Below are 24,916 nucleotides of genomic sequence, written 5' to 3'. Positions count from 1 at the left end.
ACAAATGCCAGACATTCCTTTTATTACAGAGAATTTTTACTCTTCCCATAAGGAATGATTATACAGGAATATATAAGGAATAAAATGTTACAGATAAGAAAACAGAAATATATATGGAGGTTTTATTCGCCATTCAGAAGGCTTTGTTCTAAAACAGCTAGCAACAATACTGACATTAAGTTCTGTGTTTATGATCCATGGTTATCACCAAAAGTAGGCTAGTGTCGAGGTTAACCACAGTCTACAGCATGAAAACAGAAAGAGTCTGGTATCCAGGTCGTTTACTTTCAGACTTTAGTCACACGGGCCTGAGGTTAAATACTGGTCTGCTACTGGTCCTCTAAGCAGTTCTACCGGAGGCAAATTCCTTCACTTCTTCATTTGTTGACAGGAGTAAAGGCACCAGATCATGGCAAGTAACAAATGGAGTCTATTATTAACTTCTACAACCGAAGTAGCAGTCAGTGGGTCAGGACTTGCTAGTCCCTGGTCAAAAAGCCAGGAACCTTCCTGTCTTTAAGGGGTACATTTAGGTGAAGAGACATTTTGACAGACTTCTTCAGGAGAAACCTAGCCTGTATTTTGGAATTGTGTCTGATAGGTTACCTTGTTTTCTTTTATTCTGTATATTAAAAAATGGCGTCTTTGGCCCTCCCCCTCCAGGGCGCCTCCCGGGGTCGCTCATTCTGCCCCAGGCCTGCCAGACACCTGGGTTCTCCTTCAGCTGTTCGCCAACGGGGCCAGCATGTTGGGTCCTGCCGCGGAGACCATCTAGTCCTCCATCTAGGTCTGCCCCATCACGCGGCCGGATGGTGTCAGTGTGGCTGGCAATGTCCACAGTGGAACCATCCTGAAGGTGAGGGAGGAGGCAGAGGCCATCGTTAGCACCCGGGACTGTAACAGCCGCGTGGCCGCCCTGGCCCAGATGGAGCGCACCGACTTCCTGTCGCCCTTGTACATCCACGAGGTGGTGCACTTCTGCGCAGGTATCACCTCCACCCCCAAGCATTCCATGAAAGTCCAGGTCAACGTGATGTCTGAAAACATCCTCACAGGTACTAAAAAGCTGACCAACAAGGCCCCCCTGTGGTACATGCCCCTGTCACTGAAGAACGTGGACAAGGTCCTGGAGGTCCTGGAGGTGCCTCCAGTCATGTATCCCCGACTGGAGCAGGAGTAGGAGGGCTGGAAGCGTTACAAGACCCAGAAGCTGGAGCGCACACAGACCAAGTAGAGGAAGGGAGATGTCGTCCAGCCTGTCCTGAACCCAGAGCCGGACACGGTCAGCTACAGCCAGTCCAGCTTGATCCACCCGGTGGGGCCTTCTGACTGCACCCTGAATGGCTTTATGCATGGAGATGTCACCATGAAGCTCGTGGACGAGATGGCCAGGATTGTGGCCACACATCACTGCAAGACCAACATAGTCACTGCGTCTGTGGACGCCATTAACTTACACGACAAGCTCAGAAAAGAGTGCATCATTACCATCTCTGGGCACATGACATTCACGAGCAACAGGTCCGTGAAAATCGAGGTGTTGGTGGACGCCAACCCCGTGGTGGACAACTCGCAGAAGCACTACCGGGCTGCCAGTGCCTTCTTCACCTACATGTGCCTGAGCCAGGAGAACAAGTCACTGCTGGTACCCCAGCTCGTGCCTGAGACCAGGGATGAGAAGAAGCGTTTTGAGCAAGGCAAAGGGCAGTACCTGCAGATGAAGGCAAAACGACAGAGCCCGGCAGAGCCCCAGCCCTAGGCGCCCGGTCCCAAGTCGGGTCTGCGGTGGCCCCGGTGTCTAGTCACTTCAAATTTACCCCCTTGGCCAAAAACCTAATCCACATTGTGAGCTGGTGTTGTGTGAAGCGTTCGTCTTGCAGTGTTAACCTGTGCTCTCTCCTGAAAACCTGCACACCAAAGCTTCATTTATACCACTCCAGTGTCGTCCCTCCCGCCAGAGAGACTCCCGAGGGAATGCTTGCGTGCACGCTGCACGATGTGTACAGAATCCAGCATCACTAATAAACCTGCTGTTTGGCTGGGGGGAACAAATGGCTGTTTGCATTGTTATTAAAAATATGGAGCTAATAATAAATCATAACAAACCTTCAAACTTGTTTTACTTCAAGTAACAAGTTTTCTGCCTTTCTGAGGATGAGCATCATGTAAAAAATGTTAAGCATTTTGGACATGATATACCTCTATGATAGCATTTTTAAGCCATATTATGTACTTTCGTGCCTTCTTAAATAGAGCACATGAAATATAATTTAAAATCTTTTTGGAGGTTGCTTTTGGCTCCCACTCTTACACCCACTGCAGTACATTTAACTCCATAGAGACAGCAATGGGGCAAGTGAGAGCCAGACCAGCACTAGGTGACTCTGTGCCTCCCTAAGGAAAATAATTTAACATGGGCAAAGGAGATCCTAAGAAGCCAACAGGAAAAATGTCATCATATGCATTCTTTGTGCAAACTTGCCTAAAGGAGCACAAGAAGAAGCACCCAGATGCTCCAGTCGGCTTCTGAGAGTTTTTTGAGAAGTGCTCAGAGAGGTGCAAGACCATGTCTGCTAAAGAGAAAGGAAAATTTGAAGACATGGCAAAGGCGGACAAGGCCCATTATGAAAGAGAAACGAAAACTTATATCCCCCCTAAAGGGGAAACAAAAAAGAAGTTTAATGATCCCATTGCCCCCAAGAGGTTTCCTTCAGCCTTTTTCTTGTTTTGTTTTGAGTTTGCCCCCAAATCAAAGGAGAACACTCTGGCCTATCCATTGGTGATGTTGCAAAGAAACTAGGAGAGATGTGGAATAACTCTGCCGCAGATGATGAGCAGCCTTATGAAAAGAAGGCTAAGGATATTGCTGCATACTGAGCTAAAGAAAAGCCTGATGCAGCTACAAAGGGAGTCGTCAAGCCAAAAACAGCAAAAAAAAAGAAGGAAAAGGAGGAGGACCAGGAAGACGAAGACGATGATGGTGAATAAGTTGGTTCTAGAGCAGTTTTTTTCTCTTGTCTATAAAGCATTTAACCCCCCTGTGCACAGCTCCTTTTAAAGAAAAAAAAAAAATTAAAATGTAAGGCTATGTAAGATTTGTTTTTAAGTTGTACCGTGTCTTTTTTTTTTTTTTTTTTGTATAGCTAACACACTGTAGAATGTGTCTTTAGATAGCCCTGTCCTGGTAGTATTGTCAAAAGTCACTAACCTTGCCTGGTACAGTATGCAGGTTGTAAATTGGCATGGAAATTTAAAACAGGCTCTTGTTAGTGCACAGCACAAATTAGTTATATATGGGGATGGTAGTTTTTTCATCTTCAGTTGTCTCTGATGCAGCTTATGTGAAATAATTATTGTTCTGTTAACTGAATACTACTCTGTAATGGCAAAAAAAAAAGTTGCAGCTGTTTTGTTGACATTCTGAATGCTTCTAAGTAAATACAATTTTTAATTAAAAATAAAATAAAATATTTTTAATGATCTATGGTCCTCTCTGAGTAATGGATCATGCTCTATTCATTCTTTCAATAAGCATTTATTGAGTACCTCGATGAGAGGAAAACTCCTTTTCTTGATGAACTTACACTATGATATGAGAGATAGACAAGAGAATTAAAACTTATAAAGCACCTTTATAATAACTATGCTATAGTTATAGATAGCCACAAGGTATTGTAAGAGCTCAGAAATGGAGCACCTAATTCAAAGCCAGCATGTGTGCTTTGGGAGAGGGGATGGGAGAAGTTTCCCCAAAACAGGTGATTTGTAAAGATAAAGAGAAGTTAGCCAGCTAGAGAAAAGGGAAGAGCATGGAGAATTTTAAGAACTCAAAGAAGTTGTTTTGTCACTACACTGGGTTAAGGTGGCAGAACTGTAAGACATTTAATGATGGAGAGGTAGACATAAACCAGATAATAAGAATTTTGAATGCCAAGATTAAGAGTTTGACATTTATTATGAAGGTTATTTGGAGCCATTGGAGATTTTAAGTTTAAGTGGCTATGTAATTAGCAGAGAAAATAGACATGAGGACAAGAAATATTGGGGCACCTGGGTGGCTCAGTCAGTTAGGCACCTGACTTTGGCTCAGGTCATGATCTCATGGTTCAAGAGTTCAAGCCCCACATCAGGATGTCTGCTGTCAATGCAGGGCCTGCTTCATATCCTTTATCATCTTGCTCTCTTCCCCTCCCTTGCTTATTCTCTCTCTCTCTCTCTCTCTCTCTCTCTCTCTCTTTATCTTTATCTCTATCTTTATCTCTCAAAAATAAACATTAAAAAAAGAAATATTACCACAGGTATAGATGGACATGTCATAGTTTAAAAACAAATCAATTTGTTAAAAAAAACACAACAGTCATTAATGCATATGCACCTATTAACATAGGTTCAAAATACACAAAGCAAAAACTGAATGAAATAGAAATAGAGTAGAGAATGAGATCCTTAAAATTTCTCCTTAAGTCTTTGATAGAACAAATAGTTGGAAAGAAAATAAACATGTGCAAGATTTAAACAGTAGTTACCAACTTAAATTAATTGATTTTATAAAACACTGCATCCAACAATGGGAAAATATACATTCTTTACAAATCCACATAGAAAGTTCACCAAGACAGAGCATATGCTGGACCTGTAGCCTGCTAGTTTTCGAGGATGCTGGCAGAAGACCTAACACTCCAGGATCAGAGATAAGGGCCTTATTACTCATGGCAATAGTTATAGCCAGACTATCAGCATTAGTGTCAGTTCACTGAGCACCAGTTCCCACAGAATGACACAAAAAGTGTCAGATGATAACTGAACACACAGTAGAGTCCAGTACAGAGGAATCCCGACTTTAGGGAACCCAAATATTTTAATATTAGACAGTGAGCCTGCCTGACCTTTGCCTATGAGGGAAACATGATCTTTATTATATTTATAATAATAGGCAATAAACAAGCCTTCCTTTATTCTGGAGGGAGACATTATTTCTGTTTTTTAAGACTATTTTCTATATAAATATCTTTGAAAAAGTAATCCAGAGCAAAGATAATTAGTACCTCTGCTCACAAGACATGAGAATTTACAAGAGATCTACAGAGATGTGTTTTTTAACAATAGTATTGGCATAAAGAAAGGCAAATAAATTAATGTAATAGAATATGCCATCAATAAAGAGATACACACGTTTGAGCAACTACTTTCCATAAAGGTACCAAAGAATTCAGTGGGGGCAGAAAAGTCTTCCAACAGATCTGGGTAACTATATGAAAAAAATAAATGGAGGGGCGCCTGGGTGGCGCAGTCGGTTAAGCGTCCGACTTCAGCCAGGTCACGATCTCGCGGTCCGGGAGTTCGAGCCCCGCATCAGGCTCTGGGCTGATGGCTCAGAGCCTGGAGCCTGTTTCCGATTCTGTGTCTCCCTCTCTCTCTGCCCCTCCCCCGTTCATGGTCTGTCTCTCTGTCCCAAAAATAAATAAACGTTGGAAAAAAAAAAATTAAAAAAAAAATAAATAAATAAATAAAATTTAAAAAAATAAAATAAATAAATAAATAAATAAATGGACCTTTTCACCTATGTCACACAATACACAATGATTAATTGGAGATGGATTTCTGACCTAAATGTAAAAGCTAAACTTCCAATGAAAATATATGAGAAATTCCTCATGACTATCAAGTAAGCAACAATTTCTCAGGACACAGAAAGCACCAGCCATACAAGAAATTTTGGTGATTGGACTTCATAATTAAAATCTTCTGTTCATCCAAAGACACTATTTAAGAAAATGATTAAGCAGAACATAGATTGAGAAAATATTTTCGACAAATATATCTGATAAAGGACTTGTATGAACAGAAAAGCTAGGTTGCACATAGATAAGGAAATTTGAGAGGGGTACATTGGAAGGACAAGGGGCAAGAGAGAAGAGAGTACTGTATGAATGCTTGAAGCTTTGAGTCACCAGGTGTAGACTGGATAGAAGAAAGTAAGAAAGTGGACTTTATATAATAGAAGACAATTAAGCAGTTATTGGGCTAAAGTTTTTGGACTCTATTTGTAAAAGCAAATATAGATGCAAGAAGAAAAAGAAGTAGAGGAAAAGAAGACAATAACAAAACAAAGCACCCCTTAGAATTTAACATCTCAGATATACAGCAGATCTGGGAAACAATGAGATGATATAGATCCACTACCAAGGCACAAGTCAGCCCCTGACAAGGGGCTAATGAAAAGTAGCAAAGTAATAATGAGATAAGAATATTGAATGGACGATGTCAAGCACTGACAAAAAACCAACGAGCCAGGTACCAAAGCTTTCTATGACTGTGCAATCATCAGAAATTCAGCAGTTGAGGATTACTAGAGAAGAGTGAGGGTAGCTAGTTGGTAATAGCAATAATGGACACTTATTATATAGTATGCATAGTTAGGCATTTTCATATTCAGTTTTCACAATACCCCTATAATAGTATTCCCTCATCCTCATTCACAGATGATCAAAATCATTCACAGATGATTAAACTGAAATCACAGAACCTAAGTAATTCATCCCAGGTTATAGAATTTGTCAATGGCAGGGCTGGATTCAAAACTGTGTCTGTTTGACTACAGAGTTAGTGTCCTTTATACCATATCATGCTAATAGCTAGATAGCCTAGGCTCTAAGTGAGAAGGAATGTGAAGGAGTGGTGGTGCTGTTTATAAGGAGGTTAGACGGTCAAAAATGTGGACAATCCACTTCTAACCCATAGGACACCAGAGTCGGACCATACTACCTACCACTGAAAGGTCTGAAGAGACCTTCTATCCTCAAAGAAGAGCAAAGTATTGTTAACTAGGTTGATGAAATGTTCTTTAAAGACGTTGGGTGTGTAAGGGAGATTTTTGTGATTCATAGGGCATACAATAGACCATTTAAGGAGCTGTTATTCCAAACCTAAACTGAAATTTTTGAAAAATTAGGTCTTTTATTTATAGATTTTTTTTTTAATTCTTTTCCCTTTGTCTTCAAGTTCATAGTTCCTACTTCTCACGGTTGCTGATGTCTTTGAATGGAGAAGCAACTCTCCCTTCTCCTAATGTGATTCTTCTAACCTTGAAGATGGTCATAAACCTGATAGCCAAGCTTATTAAAATCATATATAAAACTTAATAATATTATGTCCTACATAAGAGCAAATTGACTTTGAAGGAGGACCTGGGAGACCTTCCACATGAGGAATGAGAACTTTTGTTCTTGTGATCTATTTTGGTTTTATTTTTGGTTTCAAGCTATGTTCTGAAGGGTTAAGGTTGCTGGTTAACTAAATGCCAGATAGGTAATGTGTTACTGAACATTAGCAGTATAATAAAACTACTAAATGCAATTTATTTAAACATTATTTAACCAACCTTAGTAAGTAGTAAACTAATGATATTTAGCCAAACATTTTCAATTCTGAGGCCTTCTTTTTGGTCCCTATATTTGTTCATTATTTGGAAGGCAAACTAAAATATCTTTCAGAATCCAAAATCTAAATCTAAATTCAAACAAAGTTAATTTCTTTGGGGGAACTACTGACAATGTCATTAGATCTTTGAGTTGAGCTTGGAGGTATTTTTTACACTGTATTGAAAATGGTGGTATCATAATTTATAAGAAGAGAATACACTCAGAATGAGGTCTAAGAAGGAATATAGGAGATTTATTAAACTTTAGGTCCACATATCTTGTGGCAATTTCTGAAGAACCTAACTACGTTCTAATTTTCTAAAGTATTTTTTTTCTCCATAACACAGACTATCATTAGACCATGTTAGGTTACAGAATGAAAAGTCTACTGGTCTAAACTAATGTCTTTGGGAAAGCTTATAGGAGACATATTTCTGTGATATTTAGATTTTCTATAATGAACATGTATAACTCATGCTCAGAAAAAAGAAAAGAAAGCTCAATAAAAATGCAAAAAAAGAGACCTAAGAAAAACGGTAAGCAGAATTTGCTAGATGTTCGAAATACACTGGAATAAAATTGAATTCTCCCAATTCAGAAAGTGTGTAACAAACTAATTCTTGAAGCAAACAGTCTTTGTCACAAGGGCTAGCTCTAAACTACTACATGGGCCCCCAGCAAATCGATCCAAGTGCTTGCTACATTCTTCCACAAATTAATACAGTAAAAAGAAGATCCAGGACCATCTTAAAAAGAAAAAAACCAAAATGACATTAAAAAGACCTTCCGTGCCCTCAGGAAGACATGAAAAAGACATAATCCCACCCACTTTTGTTTTGCAAAAGCTTATATCTGAAGATAGGAAGACAGATAGAAGGAACCCATGCCATGGGCTTTTCTCTCTTTTATCCCTCTTACTATTTACTGGAATACTGACATATCCTCAGATTCCTACACTACAGCTCTAACATAGGTAGCAATTGCCTTTACTTTTAGGATCATCATCACCTACAAACAAAAGAAATGTTATAACTGGCTTATATTATCTTTTTTTTCAGCTCCTCCAGAATATGAAGGGAATTGAGATGAGATTAAGGCTTTTTTTTCTACTTTTCATATTACAGGCATATGTTATAGTTTCTAAACAAACCAAATTGTTAAATTATTTTAACTCATTATTTAGGTAGAAAACAGTTGTTTTTAGGTATTTGTTGCTTTTTTAAGAAAAATTATATCTGTACACATTCGAGGTAATCGTGAATTCCAAGTTTGATTCAGTCATCAACATATTTGAAATTTTGAGGAACAGTATGAGTAAATGGTACTTTTTTGTCTCTTCTGAATATGTGTTGTATTTAAATTTGAAGTTTAAATCTTGAGCAATTCATGTGTGAAGTGATGGAAATTATATTGTAATCAACATATTTGAGGCTGTGTTTCCTAATTGTGCAATTATGTTCACATGCAGAATATAGAGGGCCTTCCAAGAAGTAAATTTGACCTTGGAAAATGAATTGTATCTTCAACTATTCTATAGCCTCTTGTGAATGTTTACAGAACTCATAGAAGAATTCCTAGAGAATGTGCTGGAGAATCTAGGGAAATATTGTTTTTAAAAACTAACCTTACCATTTAACATCATCGATGTTGCATTGATTTTCCTAGCAGAAGTTTCATAAAGCCAAATTGCCTGTACATGTTTTCCAGCGTGTGATAGTTGAAAAAAATTATTCCACTGGGAACAATGGTAAATGAATTTTCCTCTAATTCACCCTGGCTATAGCCACTTAGTCTGGCTGCGCTGGCATGAATAGTGGTGCAAGGACCAACAGGTGGATCCAAAATCAAACCACAACAGCCACAGCAATGAGCAGGAGCAGGCACAGGACTCCCAATATTAGATCCTTCCCCTCATGTGGGCAGAACAAATAACCACTCACAAAGTTTGATTTGGGATTCTAGAATGTCACAGTTTATGATAGCACTAAGGACCAAGGACAGTCCTGCACCTCATAGTCACCTGCACCACTTGAGCCACTCTTTGGGAAGGCTCTCACTGCTCTGTGGCTGCCAACAATGGAGCCATGGAAAATCTCAAACACTCATTCTTCTAAGATCAAAGTGTTGAGCCAGGTGTAAGGCAAGAAAGATTGAAAAGGTAGACTGTCAAGTACATGTTTTCTCAACCCTTTTACAACCCATGTCAAAGTCCTATTTGAGCTTCATTTTTATCATCTCAAGGCACATGTCTTCATATTCTTCCAGTGGTGGATTTATGCTTTGATGTGAGGCCTTCAGGGCCAGGGAGGCATGTTGGCTTTTCTCAGTGTTCCTGTTCCATCCCTCAGGTTTCATCAGTCCCTGCGTGCCTGTGCCTCCAAGAGCATTTCTCTCTAAGCTCTTTCTTACCTCTCTGTCAGCAGTAGACTATTGCTGCTTATTATTTGATGCTAGGCTCCTGCTGGAGACTGGAGGTGGTTCTTTATTCTCCTAGTCCAGCCCCAGGGTCAGGCAGAGTCTGTGCACCTGGGCCTTGGGGTGGGCCCTTTCCCTGTTCCTGCCTCTATCCCCATGACAACCAGACATCTCAGTATTTCTGAGGATCCAAGGACAGCTCTCTCTGGTCTTCTGCCCTGACCAGTCTTTCTTGTGAGCATCCAGGGTAAGGTCATGGAAAAGAGTGTGCAAATCAGCGAGAACTTCCCTTGTGAATGGGGCTTTCAGTTGTTCTAAACTGCCATCATAGCCCACCCTTGGCCCATGGGAATTTGTTGACGTTTTAACTAATTTCTTCTCACCTGCTTACACAAAGTCCATGTCTTCATCCCAGGCTCTGCTAAAGGTGAAGGAGTTTGTGTGTCCTATCTCTCCTTGGAAGGGTTTGTTGCTCTTTGAGATTCAGTTCAGGGCAGCTAGCTGCCTTGCAACTTCAGTTGTCTGAAGTTTAAATTTAAGAAAAGATATACTTTTTAAGACTGTCCGGGTTATTCCTGTTGTTAGTATGGGGGGGGGGGGGTGACATTTTGTATGGTTTTCTATGTCCTAAACAAAAGTGGAAACTCCAGTTTCTCATTATTGCCTAAACCAAAAAAAAATCCTTAAAACTTTCTTAAATTAAAAAAAAAAAAGTAATAGTCTCAGTGAGTGGAAAGAAAATGAGGACCAACAGTGCCTTTACCTACAGTAGTTCTTCTGGCTTTCTCCTCCAAGGGTTGGGTGGGGGGACAGATTATTATTTTAGGCCAGATAATCTGGCTGGTGAGCTAGGAGAGACGGGTATAGAAAATGTTCCCTGACGCTTTCCATACTCAGGGCTGTAGATCTCAGGGTCCTGATCTCTCAGTGTTATGGACTGAATGTTTTTGTCCCCCTGAAATGCATGTGTTGAAGCTCTAACCTCAATGTGATAGTATTTACAAATGGGTCCTTTGGGAGGTAATTGGGGTTAGATGGGGGTCTTATAGGTAGGGCTCTGACGATGGGATTAGCACTGTTATAAGAAGAAATGCCAGAGGGCTTGCTCCCTCCACTTCAAGCACACACGAAGAGGTCCTACGAGTGCACAGCTAGATGGCAACCACCTGCAACCCAAGAGAAAAGGATTTAGAATGAAACCTACCTCACCAGCACCTTGATCTTACATTTTCCAACCCACAACTGGGAGAAATAAATGTCTGTTGTTTAAACTACAGAGTCTATCATATTTTGTTATAATATTCTGAGCTGAATCATCTAGTATTGAGCTTTCAAGAATCATCTGAGAGAAAGTCCATTGAAAACTATTATGGTTTGGCACTAGAGTGTGGAAATCTCTAATCTACAGAGGTTTTAGTGATGGGGTGGCTTTTGGCATAACACCCACATAGGCTTATGTGGGTGAACCAGACCATCTAAAAGGGCTGCAAAGGATGGACCTATGTGGCTTGAAGATCCAAAGTCACTCTTGTGGGATGGTCAACAAAGAGAGCAGAAATATCTTCAAAAGGCCCTGATTAAAATTACACTTCTATTTTCCCAGATAGAGTACCCTAGTAGGGACTTCTCTTTCCTGTGTCTCTCTTTTGCATACCTGAAGGCCTTTTTTTTTGTAAAACTGATTCATTCACTCATTTAGCAAATTTTTATTAAATGCCAGGCACTGTCCTGGGATGTCAGAACACAAAACAGACAAAAATCCTCGCCTATAGAGTGGAGTTTTCATTCTAGCAATGGGAGTCAGAAGTAAACAACGTATATGATAAATTAGTACATGAGATAGAATAAGGAAATTTGTAGATGTTACAGAACAAAAGAAAAAGTAAATGGAGTTAGAAGTGGTGGGGGTAGTAAGTTACAATTTTAAGTATGGTAGTCAACGATTGCTGCTCCAGTGTAAAGGTGACATTTGGGCAAAGACTTGAAGGAGGTAAGGGAGTGAACCATGCAGATAGCTGGGGAAGGTCTGTTTCTGGCAGAGGGAACAGCGGGCAGAACGGCCCTGGGTAGGAACAAGCTCAATGTGTTCCAAGAATAGTACGAAGGCCAGCAAAGGGGGGAGCAGTAGGAGTGGACGTTAGAGAGGCAAGGGACAGACGTGGCAGATCATGTAAGTATAAGGAGCGAGGCTTATCTAGACGTATTTCTAATCCCCATGCTGAATTGCCTTTCTCTTGGTGAATGATCCCTCTCTTATTGTATCTAGCTTTTTAAAAGAAGAAGACCCTCATAATGTTCCTCCTGGGAGTCACCAGACAGAGATCAGCTTGGGAGAGACAGGCAGTAGTTCAGTTCTCCATTAGTAACACAGTAGTTACTAGAATGATTGTTACCCGATGACTGAAGCAGTTCCTGGTCTAGAGACCTTGAAATAAAGGCTTATCATTAAATTGAATTGCTAATTTTGTAAAAATACATTACTATCATAAACAAAGAAATACAGATGATCGGGACGCCTGGGTGACTCAGTCGATTAAGCGTCCGACTTCAGCTCAGGTCATGATCTCATGCACGGTTCGTGGGTTTGAGCCCCCGTCGGGCTCTGTGCTAACAGCTCAGAGCCTGGAGCCTGCTTCGGATGTGTGACTCCCTTTCTCTCTGCCCCTCTCCTGCTCATGCTCTGTCTCTCTCTCTCTCTCTCTCTCTCTCTCAAAAATAAATAAACATTAAAAAAAAGTTTTTTAAATAATAAAACAAAGAAATACAGATGATCAATAAGCAAAATGATAAAGAAAATTCAATCTTATTAGTAATCACTCACATGGAATTTTCTATTATCAACAAAGATGACTTCTATATAATCTAGTTTGATATACAAGTTTTATACTACAATCTAACGCTGTCAAAGGTAGAATGGGAATGGGAATAGAATGGGAAATTCACATAGATGACAACTTTACTGGAGAACAATTTGGCAGCTCCCTTTACTGCTGTCTTCTTCATCGGTTTTCTGGATGAACCAGCACTCACCATTCTCTCTACAAAGCACATTGACTAGTTCCTTCTGCACACTGAATGCTTGAGCCCAGAGGGCTCTCAAATTCACCTAAGCAGTGCTGCTTTTTCAATGTTTAGTATTTGGTTTAAAATCAAAGGGACTTATCACCAAGAATTAGTTATGTTTTTCCTACGCTTACATCAGTTCTATTCATTATTATAATTGTTATTTAATTAACATTATATAATCTGTAAATGGAAAGCGATTTGTTTTTTCAGTGGAAACCAAGTGCATTACAAAGACTCGATGAATATAAATTTTTGAAAATGAAAAAGAAAATTGCTGTCAAATTAGATGTGGTGAGTCAAATACAGAAGAAAATTGTAAAAATCTTGAAGAGCTGCTTTTCAGGTGCTTAAGTTCTCTCTCCATTGTAAGCAAAGTGTAACTATAATCATAAGTGACTTATTCATTATAGTTACAATTTATGAAAGAAAAATGATTCAGAAATCCAGTAATTAGAATGTCCTAAAAACAGAAAATAATACAAGCAAACATTCAAACCTTTGGCCCAACCTTAAGATATTGACAAGTGAAGGTACATAAAGCAAAAAAAAAAAAAAAAAGAAAACAAAAAAGAAAGAAAAGAGGTGGGTGAGATATGTATGTATCATTTAAAATTTTTCCTGTTTTAAACAACTTCTTTCAGTTATCCTATCACTTATATTGGGCAAAAGGGCTTCTAAAGTATATGTCAAAAATGTTACCAAAAAAAAAAAAAATCTTAAAGCCACATGGTCACATTACCAGTCTAATAATGAGAAAGCATCAGACAAATGCAAACTGTCTATAAGATAGCTGTCTGGTATTTTTCAAAAGTGTCATGGTCATGAAAAACAATTTGGAAAAGATGAAAATGCAACATAATTGTATGGATTGGAATCTGGAATAGAAAAAAAGACATTAATGCTGTACCTCGATTTAATATTTACCAATGTTAACTTGGTCATAGTAAATGTACCAGAGTTATGTAAGAGGGTAGCATCAGAGGAAGCTGGCCGAAGAGGACATAAGAACATTTTGTACTATCTTTGCAACTCTTCTGTAAATCTAAAATTATTCAAATTAAAAACAAATTAAGGGTATGGGTAAAATACCCTTTACCCAGCTTCAGAAATTCTGCTGATAATTTGTTCTAAGGAAATAACTTAAGATGTAGGCAAAGATCTAGCCATAAGATGTTAGTAAGGAATAACATGTACAAAATAGATGACTGATTGAGTATAATTAAGCATTACAATCGGTGGCATATTCTACAGTTTCTAAAATGATATTTTACAAGTATTTTCAATGACATGGTGTAGGAGTGCTGAAAATACTGACTTCATCTTTGGCCCTCCAGCTTGTTCAAGTTTGCTCAGTTACCTCTCATGGAGCTACATGTTCTGGTTCCCTCGAGGTTAATATATACTTCAGAAATGCCCACCAAAGCCAGGATGGGAGGAGGCTTGTTTTGACCTCCTATGAATCTGTTAGAGACAGCATGAGCTTTTCCTTCTTGACGGACAGGTGGTGCCACAAGATCTAATTAAAAATTAGCTGTCAATTAGGTCCCTGCAAGCCCTTTTAGGGGCATGGGAACGCTTTGGTCTCACTACGATCCCCTTCTGCATGTTCCCTCACTCTGTAAAATCTGTGGATGAAGGTCTGGATTTTGCAGAGACTAACTATGTGGCTGTCATGGAGCATCCTCTGTCTGATTCCCCCCTGTAGTAAAATACTCTGAATAAAACTCTGTGTAAACCGTATGGAGTGGCCTGCTTTGTTTCTTGGTCTCAAAGAGCTCTCTTGGTTTGGGGGATACTTTACTGTTTCTCCTCCACCCCTAACATATGGAAAATATATATAAAATTCTATTAAGTGAAAAAAAGGATATTTAAAAATAGGTTGTTGAGTATGAACCCATTTGTATGTATGATTATATATACATTCCCATAGAAACACGCAGACACACACAGGAAAATCTTTGGAGGGCCAAAGATGTGTACAGGGGTGATCACTAGATTTTGGAATCATTCCTGCTTCATTTTCCCTTAATTTTAACATATAATACATTTTAGGATCTATGTCAAATAAACTTTTTTTTCTCCTTTCTTTATTCCTTTTTTTTAATTCCCAGCAAAGAAGTGGAACTTTCTAATTTTTTTCTGCTCTTTTTCTTCCTCTCTCTTCCTCCCTCGTTCTCTTTCTTTATCCCTCCATCTCCCTTCTCTTGCCTTTCCTTCCTTCCTTTTCTTCTTTCCTTTCTTCTTTCTCTTTCAAGAGAAGCTACTGCTATTATAGGTAATCTTTGAAATTGCTTGAGCGAACCATATTTGCATAAGATTAGTGGCTTCCTAAGATATAACAATATAGGAGCTCAAAACACTTTACCCCAAGAGTCAAGATTATTGAAATTTGTTAGAATAGATTAGGATAACCCCAACAGAAGCCCAGTGACAAGAAAAGTCAAAAAAAAAAAAAAAAGCCACAGAAATAAAGTCACCATGAGAGCAGAAAAAGCTAGAACCAAGTGGCATGTCAGATAGAAGGGAGGTTCTGTGCATGAATCTAAAAAGCTAGAATATGAGGACCTCAGCGTAATTTTACTATGGAACACCATTGTCCTAGTAGAGCACTGAGGAAGGTGGTGGGGAGAAAGACCATTCTTTGAAATCTTGAAGAGTCAATCACCAGACAATGATCTGCACTGGCTGATGCAAAAGCTACTGGATCTTAAAGTCAATTCTAATCGTCATTCTCTTGGACATTAGCCATTCTAAATGATTACGGGACTTCTGGTTCCCTCCACCTTTGGCTGCAACACCAGCTATAAGGTAGTGGCCCTGTATTGGAGGAGATAGTGACTTTTTTAATGAGCAACCAACATCTGCTGGTCGTTGTGAGGTCTGCCAGCTCAAGGGGTAGAGTTGCCAGGCTAAAATGCAAGATGACCAGTTAAATTTGAATTTCAGGTAAACAATGAATAATATTTTAGTATAAATGTGTCCCAAATATTGCATGGGACCTACTCAGACTAAAAAAATGTATCATTTATCTGAAATTCATGTTTAATTGGAAATCCTGTATTTATCTGACAATTCTATCAAGGTAATGAGTCCAATCCCCATTCTTACAAGATAAGCATACATTACTTCTCATTCTTCCAACTCAAAATGTTACCAAATAAAATATTATTGTGGGAGACATTTGTGTAAGACCTCATAGCGGCGCTAATGCCTTAGCAGGTAACTATTCCAAAGAGAAAAGATGGCCCAAAGACAGCTGACCTCAGACACTCATCTAATAAGAGTGGTCCTATCACCCTTGAGCTAGAAATCTATAGATTAGATTTAAAGACATTTCAGCCATAAGAAGTGTTTCAGGCATTGCTTAATTGCAAGAAATATAAAGACAATAAAGCTGGCAACATGACAAGAACAAGCAGAACTGGCCCTTGGAATATGAAAAGGCATTTGGGAGGAGATGAGCGTCAGAGAAAAAGAGATTGATTTCTTGCTAAACTGCTTATCTAAGTGAGTAAAGTCAAATACACTATTTGGAAATGTGGTTCACCACCTGGGGCAGTTACCCACATCTCAGCTGGAAATCAGGCCACCCCAATTACATCTACAGCGATCATTAATGATGATTAATCATTAATAATGGCTGTCATTAATAATGACTATTAAGAAACAAAAGAAATAAGCTAAGCATTTGGAAGCCAGGAATTCAGGTAAGAAAAGAGAGAGAAAGATTGGTCACTGATGTCAGGGCAAGAAAATCTGGAATCCTGAACGCTGCGTTATGATCAATACCCTTTCTGAGAACACGGGAAGGCCTCATCCCAAGGCAGGAAGTACCTACCTCCTAATATTTCCTGCCAGAGGGGGAAGATGGACAAACTCAAGCTTTCCTGGCATTACATGTGATGACAAGGACATTATCATAAGTTACCTTTGAGTTCCTGATATCTAGGCCTTTGTTGGCATATAAATCCATCAAATTGTATGAAAAGAATAGATATTACAAGTAAAGTCTTAACATGAGATATAGGTTAAGCAAAGTTATTCAGCTTTCTTCACTAACAAAGGATACAGCCCTTTTGCACTAGTCCACTTTGCAACCATGATTTCATTTGCAATACAATGAATAACTAAGTGGTTAATAAATGCTTTTTGATGGGAATTGGAATAGGAATGTTTTGAATGGTAATAAAAGGACCAGAAGGAGACTTGAAGGGAAAGTTGACTGCCACCCAAATAGACACCAATTTGACAGAAAAAGTCAGCTGGGCAAATATTTGACTTACTGTATTTGTTTCCATCTGTCCTTGTCCTAGAAAGTTTTAAGAGGGCTTAGCTGGGCAAATGCATTCTTCCTTGGTGGCCCAGCAAGGAACACACATGATGGAAACATTATCCCTTTCGAGTTGTGCCAGGTTTTTTTCAGCGAGGGTATATTCCTTTTGGAATGGGTAAATCAAATTAAACAATTACCAAGTCTTCACTTTACATTCCATCTGCAAATATGTTCTTCATATTTGTTCTTTGGTACATATTTGCTAGGAAATATTGAAAAGACTTTGCACCAACTAGCAGATTATTGAAATTAATTGACTCAAGTATTTCTCAGGGCCTACTATGTGTAAGGACCTTTGCTTTGTGTTTAAAAACATTTTAATGGAATCCAGAAATCCTTCTGCCAGGCAACTACCTAAGGATGCCCATAGGTATTGTCCATCGTAGCAGAAACTGGAAGTAACCCCAAAGCTCATCACTAATACAATGGATAAATAAATTGTGCAATATTCATACAGTGAAATATTTATTACTCATCAATGAAATGATTGAACTCAGCCTACACTCACCAACATGAATGAATTTATCTTGACATAATCCCAGACAAATTCATGAAATGTAGTTCACTTTGTGTAAAATTTAAGATTTGGGGAAACTAAGCAACACAATAATGCTTAAGGAGATATCTAGGTGGCAAAACTACAAAGGAAAGCAAGAGGAATAAAAATTTAGTGTAGAAGTTACTTCTGGGAGAGAGCATAAAGAATACTTTAGGCAAGGTGCCTCCAACCTGCTGGCAATGTCCTGTCTCCAACACTGGGTGGTGACTACAGAGATTTTTTTTTTTTTTTACTATTATTTTAACTTCACAGGTAGGTCTTATATACTTTATGTATGTATCATATGTTTCAAAAATTATTTTAACAACAGAGGTTTAAAAAAATAATTGAAAAGGAAAACACCAGCTGTTATTTTTTTCTGGTTGGATATCTCAGAAACACCAAAACTGTAAAACAAATTTTAATTAGCTACTTTACTTAAAAAGACCTTTCTCTATGGGTCTCTTGGGTGGCTCAGTTGGTTGGGAGTCTGACTTCAGCTCAAGTCATGATCTCACAGTTGGTGGTGTAGAGCTCCATGTCAGGCTCTAAGCCTGCTTCAGATTCAGATTCTGTATCTCTCTCTCTCTCTCTCTCTCTCTCTTTGCCCCTCCCCCTCTTTTACTCTGTCTCTCTCTCAAAAATAAACAGACATTAATTTTTTTTTAAAAAAAGACCTTTCTCTAACTTTTTAAGTATTCAGATGTTGATGTACAGTGGGTAATTTATTTATTTATTTTTTTTTTTAAATTTTTTTTTTCAACGTTTATTTATTTTTGGGACAGAGAGAGACAGAGCATGAACAGGGGAGGGTCAGAGAGAGAGGGAGACACAGAATCGGAAACAGGCTCCAGGCTCTGAGCCATCAGCCCAGAGCCCGACGCGGGGCTCGAACTCACGGACCGCGAGATCGTGACCTGGCTGAAGTCGGCCGCTTAACCGACTGCGCCACCCAGGCGCCCCAACAGTGGGTAATTTAGATGATCACCAGTGTGCAGGAAATGTGGAGAAATGGGGAGTGTATCTCTAAAGAAAACCATTCTCCATCTTTGGCCTTAAAATGGTCACATTTTGTTAAATAAGAAACCTGTGTTTCTGTTCAGTATCAATTTGAAAGAAGACGATGAATTAACTGAGATGACGGCCACTATACATGACAATAGTGTCTATGAGCTGTGAGTAATCAACTGAACGTCAAACAAAATTAAGCCTCACAACTGACTAGATAAGTCAGTGACCCCAATATACAGATGATGAGACTGATCCAGAGATAGCCAGTATTAAAATTATAATATTAAATATTTGTAAACATTTTATTAGAGCCCTTAATTCAGAGCCTGATTATTCTTTTATAGTGAGAAAGAGAAAAAAAAAATATTTTGAAATAGATCTACCAAGGAAAAAATCATGGATTTGGGATTGCCTAACTTGGAGAAAGGAAAACTCAGAAGCAATTAATTGATGGCCAACCTCAGACCCAGGAGGCATTCATATAAGAGGGTCCTGAGCACGTTTCCTGTGTCTGGAAAAGAATAAAGAAGTGACATCATATTTAAGTTGAAACAGGACTAAGAGATAGATGATAGATAGATATTATTTTTAAATATAGAAATTTTTAAAAATATGTATTTTAATATCTATAAATAAATATATATAAATCTAGAAAGCTATGCAATGAATTAACAGGAATTTGCTTGAGGAATGGAATCTGGAGAAAGTGAAACCTGGGGTATGTATTTTCAACTTTCTTTAATTCTGTATTATTTGATTTTTTATAATAAGCATGTGTTACTTTTTACTTTTTTAATTCAAATTATTAATAAAGAAAAAAGTAATAGGAAATACTTGGGTTGGACAGCGTGGTGGCTCTCATATTGAGTCTGTTATCCCTGTTATTCTATTATTCCTCCAGTTGGAAATAAAGAACTCTTAGCCATAAGCATTGTCTTAGTTGAGCATTGTTTGTTTAGTTGCAAGAAAGAGACATTCACTTGAACTGGCTGAGGCAAGGGCATTTCAGAGGATAGGAAGTGCATCTGGGATAGCCAGGAACTGGAAAGCTGGCAGGAACTGCCCAGCCCAATTGCTCTCTTTTCCTTACTCCTCTGTGTATATTTGCTTAACTCTTCTCTTTTTCTATGCATCAACAGTTTTCCTCTGTTTTTCTGTTCACAAGAGATGACCTTATATTCTAAGACTAGCTTCTACAACCAACTAATATTCTGAGTCACATTTTCAAATCCCGGATTGTCCCCCTGAAGTCAATCATCTGTACCAGAGTGTTAGGTTTACATACATTATTTTTTTCCAGTTCAGAGGGAATAAGGGAGAGGTCTGAGAGTGGGAAATGGGCAGTTTCTCTAAGATGGAATGTGGGCCAGGAAGGGAAGAATAGCCTCTTTTCTAAAGGGTCTTAAATCATGGTAAGGGCCTGCTAAGGCTTGACTTTTGAAAATATGCTGTCCACTCCATATGTTCCAAAGTTCAATGTAATAAGTATTTTAATATTCATATATTTTGTTTTTAGTAATATCACATTTAAATTTTCATCAGGCTATTTTATCCATGGAAATTTGTATCCAGGTTATTCAGAAAAGATATGCTTTGGGGCGCCTGGGTGGCGCAGTCGGTTAAGCGTCCGACTTCAGCCAGGTCACGATCTCGCGGTCCGTGAGTTCGAGCCCCGCGTCGGGCTCTGGGCTGATGGCTCGGAGCCTGGAGCCTGTTTCCGATTCTGTGTCTCCCTCTCTCTCTGCCCCTCCCCCATTCATGCTCTGTCTCTCTCTGTCCCAAAAATAAATAAAAAACGTTGAAAAAAAATTAAAAAAAAAAAAAAGAAAGAAAAGATATGCTTTAAAAAATCTGGGTTGCTGGGGTACCTGGGTGGCTCAGTCAGTTAAGTGTCCCACGTCAGCACAGGTCATGATCTCGCGGTTTGTGAGTTTGAGCCCCACATCTGGCTCTGTGCTGACAGCTCAGAGCCTGGAGCTTGCTTCAGATTCTGTGTCCCCCCTCTCTCTGCCCCTCCCATGCTCCTTCTCTGTCTCTCAATAATAAATAAACGTTAAAAATTTTTTTGAAAAATCTGGGTTGCTTTATAAATCAGAAGCATCTTTGCAAACTCTAAAGCCTGGGAGAACCCCAGTGAACATAAAATATCTGTGCCATCAGGAAAAGTGAAAATAACAAAAGTCACCCCGGGAGGATAGAGGAAGATGGCAGCTCATCAATTTCAGGTAACCTTAATGGTAGTATGTCCATGGAGAGGCTGCCAGTCTCCTCTACACAAGACTGGCTGTTTCTGGCGTTTTGCTAAATGTCTGAGGTGGAGAGAACAGGCTGAGAGCAGAAGTCTTCACATTAGGTATATTCGTGAAGAAACTGAGTGCAAAATGAGCAACAGAAACCATTTTCTAATGTAGAACTAAAGAATTCTAATGTTATGTGTAGAGAGACAATTGAAGTTAGGTCAAATTAAGGAAAACCTCTTTCGAGAAGATAATTTCCTTTTTAATGCCATGCCCCTGGAAGTGGATTTTCTACTCTTTGATTTCTCATCTTTATTTCAACAGTACCTTCATTCAAACTAGATACTTAATTGAACAAAAGATAGTTAAAATGTGAGAAATTTATTTAAATGAGAATCTACCCATAGTGAATCATATCTTAATAGCTTGGCATTGTACATCTGATCGTACAATTTTTCTTTTCTTTTCTTTTCTTTTCTTTTCTTTTTTTTTTTTTAGGCAAGGGAGATAAGTAAAAGTTCAGACTAGATCAAGGACTCTTCCAAAGTAAGCTAGGTTCAATGCATTAATAAAGAGTTCCAGAAATTAGTTCAGTGTAAATAAAGTATTAAACAATCAATGAAAATAGTTCAAACTAGAAGATTATCATTTGATAATACCTATACTTCTCGAGCTAATTAATTTGATAGGTATTAGGAGATAGAAGACATGACCCAGTACCTTTTTTTTTTACTTGATCCATTTCTTTTGATTGAAGTGTAGTTGGCATACAATATTCTATTAATTGCAGGTATGCAGCATAGTGATTCAACAATTCTATACATTAGGCAATGCTCACCATGGTTAGTGTAGTTACCATCTGCCACAACATTATTACAATGTTATTGACCATATTCCCTATGCTATAACTTCATCCCCATGATTTATGTATTTTCTAACTCAAGTCTGTACCTCTTAATCCTCTTCAGCTATTTCACCCATCCTCCCACTCCTCTCCCTTCAGGCAACCACCACTTGTCTGTGCTTATGAGTCTATTGCTATCTGTTTGTTTTTCATATTCCACATATAATGAAATGCTGTGGTACTTTCCTTTCTCTGACTTATTTCATCTAGCATAGTAGCCTCTGTGTTGTTGCGAATGGCAGGATTTCATTCTTTTTTATTCTATGTAAAGATATACAGACATGCACACACACACACACACACACACACACACACACACCCCACATCTTCTTTATCCATTTATCTATACATGGACACTTATCCATATCTTGGCTATTGTAAATTATGCCAAAATAAAAATAGGGTTGCATGTATCTTTTCGAATTAGTATTTTCATTTTCTTTGGATAAATACCCAGTAGTGGAATTACTAGATGGCATAATATTTCTATTTTTAATTTTTTGAGGAACTTTTCCACAATGGCTGCACCAATTTACAGTCCATGGGCCAACAGCTGTTTAAACATATAGATGTTCCTCTATGACTTCAAACTGCATAGGCCTGCAATCTTGAAAACATACACTGTTGGTTAGATCCAAACGAGATTAAGTAAGACACAGCAGAGAGCTTGGTACATTTTACAAAAATCATGTCTGAGAAATCTATTCAAAGATATTTCCATGGATGATAAATAACATCTCTTCAATTAAAGACCAGAGCATACATTCAAACGAAATACTTTGTGGGATAACCACTTGCTTTAACTTAAATTAGTGGCTCACTACTCTCAAAATACAGTCTACAGACCAGTAGCATAAACACCACCTAGAAACTTACTGGACTATAAATTTTTAAGCCCCACTCCAGACCTACTGAATCAGAAACTCTGAGGGTGGGCCCAGCAATTTTAACAAGCCTTCCAAACGATTCACAAGCACACTACAGTTTGAGAATCACAGCTTTAAACCATTGTAGTCTGATGAACTTGTTGTAAACAGGAAAAAAATCTAGGCCATTGATAATAAATCCCCCGTCAAAACACTTGCAAAAGTACTTTTAAACCTTGATGGATTAATCATTCAGCCTGGGATATAAAAATTAACCAAAATAATTACAGTTTAGCAGCCTTGAAGCATTACCTTATTCTTTGATAAAAGAAGGCCGTTTCCATTTTTCAGGTGAAAAGTATCACAATAGTATTACAATAATTTTTCTTTTGCTACTGAAGATTCTAATTATAGAATTCCTTGTACTCAGCACTGCAGAAATGATACTCTAGTAATGACAGAAAATGCTTGTTTAATGAGGTTGCCTAATTCAAAAACCAGAATTAAAATTTTCAGAGTGAAGTTTTTCCCCGGCCTAAAGATTTTTAGACTGGTATTCTATGTTCCAGAAGATCATCTTTCATTTATATCTCGTTTTTCTTACCTTCAGATTTTTCCCAGAAATGGAACTTCTGAGGACTTCAAAGGATGTTATAAATGCTGGTTAACATAGGGAATTGATCACTATGTATTTTATGGCCTACTTGCTCTGTTTCTTTTTTCCTACATCCCTCCCCATGCTTCTCAGGTCCCCTCGTTGATCTACAAGAGTCCTTAGAGGCTAGTAATATTGTCCAGGGATTGATGAAGCTAATTTTAGGTTAGAAAACCATTTTGAGTTAGTAAGGATGTTAACAACACTTTTATAAGAATTTCCAAAAAAAATCTGTGTTTGTATAGATTTTTAGACCTAATCAAGCTTTCCTGCAGACAAAGGGCCCATTTTAAAATAGACTCATTTAAATTACATTATTCTGAAGAAGATTTTAAATGTACTGTCATTTATACAGAAGATAAATTATTACTTTGATTAGAAAGGATAAAGGCACTGAAGACAAAGGCAGGGAAACACATCCACACTTGCTATAAAACTGTGTAAGCCGTGTAAAACAACAAGAAGTCCTTTTTATTTATAAAATTTTCTTCTTTTCTAGGCTTACAAATAGAGTAAGAAATTTTATTTTTTAAGATTTCTGCCCCCCTTTAACATAATTCTTAGTTATTTAACTTCGAAAGGAAAGCTATATAAAATACAACTTTTGACAAAAACCTTAGATATGATTGAATTAAAAATTAATAGCTAAACATTCTCCTCTACATGAATTTAATGGTGAATATAAATTAGATATCACATATCTCAAGATATTCTTATTACAGCTACCCAGACTTGTAGCCAGATTTTCCCTAAAAGACAGCCAAATATTTGAAGCTGTTCATTCATTCAAATACATACTTTTCATTCACTGGTGGTAGTATTATTGTTCATTAAAACAGCTTAGAGTAATAGTAGGGTGCAATGCTATTATTATAATATTTTATCAAAGATCCAGAAATATCAGAATTTTGTCCCAGTAGTCACCCATCACTATAGGAGGGTGACCTATCCATTTATTTAAACAACACATTTATTGAGCACCTACTATTGACCAGATTCTGGGGATACGGTAATGAACAAAACAAAGCACGTTTCTACTTTCACAGGACTGACCTTCTATTTGGAGAGACAGATCATAGCCAAATGTATCAAAGAAATATTTAATGCATCAGATGACAGGAGGTGCTGGTATGAAAAACCCAGTTAAGGGACTAGCAAGAGTGGAATATAAGTGGACAGGGAAAGGTATTCCATTTTTATAAGATGGCCAGGTTAGGGAAGGAGGAGTTAACAGTTGCAGATAGCAGAAAATGAAGAGAGGGAAGAAGTTTCATGAACTTGGGGGTTGGGGCTGAGGGGTGAGTAAGTGAGGGGGAGATGAAGATGATAAAATATTAGTAGCCAGGAACCAGAACACCAAGGGCTATGTAAAACAAAGGAAATCCTTTGGGCCCATTCTGAGTGAGACAGAAAACATTAAAGGGGTTCAGAGAAGACGTGTGACATGAGTCTTTCAACAATTACTTCAGC

At 38.3% G+C, this 24,916-nt stretch overlaps 2 pseudogenes; both read left to right on the top strand.

Annotated features, from left to right (window-relative positions):
- Positions 1-745: 745 nt before the first annotated feature.
- Positions 746-1,808, top strand: LOC112849858 (cytosolic acyl coenzyme A thioester hydrolase pseudogene; annotated as a pseudogene).
- A 548-nt stretch (positions 1,809-2,356) lies between these two features.
- Positions 2,357-6,122, top strand: LOC112849859 (high mobility group protein B1 pseudogene; annotated as a pseudogene).
- The last annotated feature ends 18,794 nt before the right edge of the window (positions 6,123-24,916 follow it).

Source organism: Puma concolor, chromosome C2 (genome assembly GCF_028749965.1).
Source record: "Puma concolor isolate L17-30 chromosome C2, mPumCon1.1.hap2, whole genome shotgun sequence".
NCBI classification, from domain to species: Eukaryota; Metazoa; Chordata; class Mammalia; order Carnivora; family Felidae; genus Puma; species Puma concolor.
Note: the sequence above shows the minus strand (reverse complement) of the source record. Positions and strands in the feature narration are given on the sequence as shown.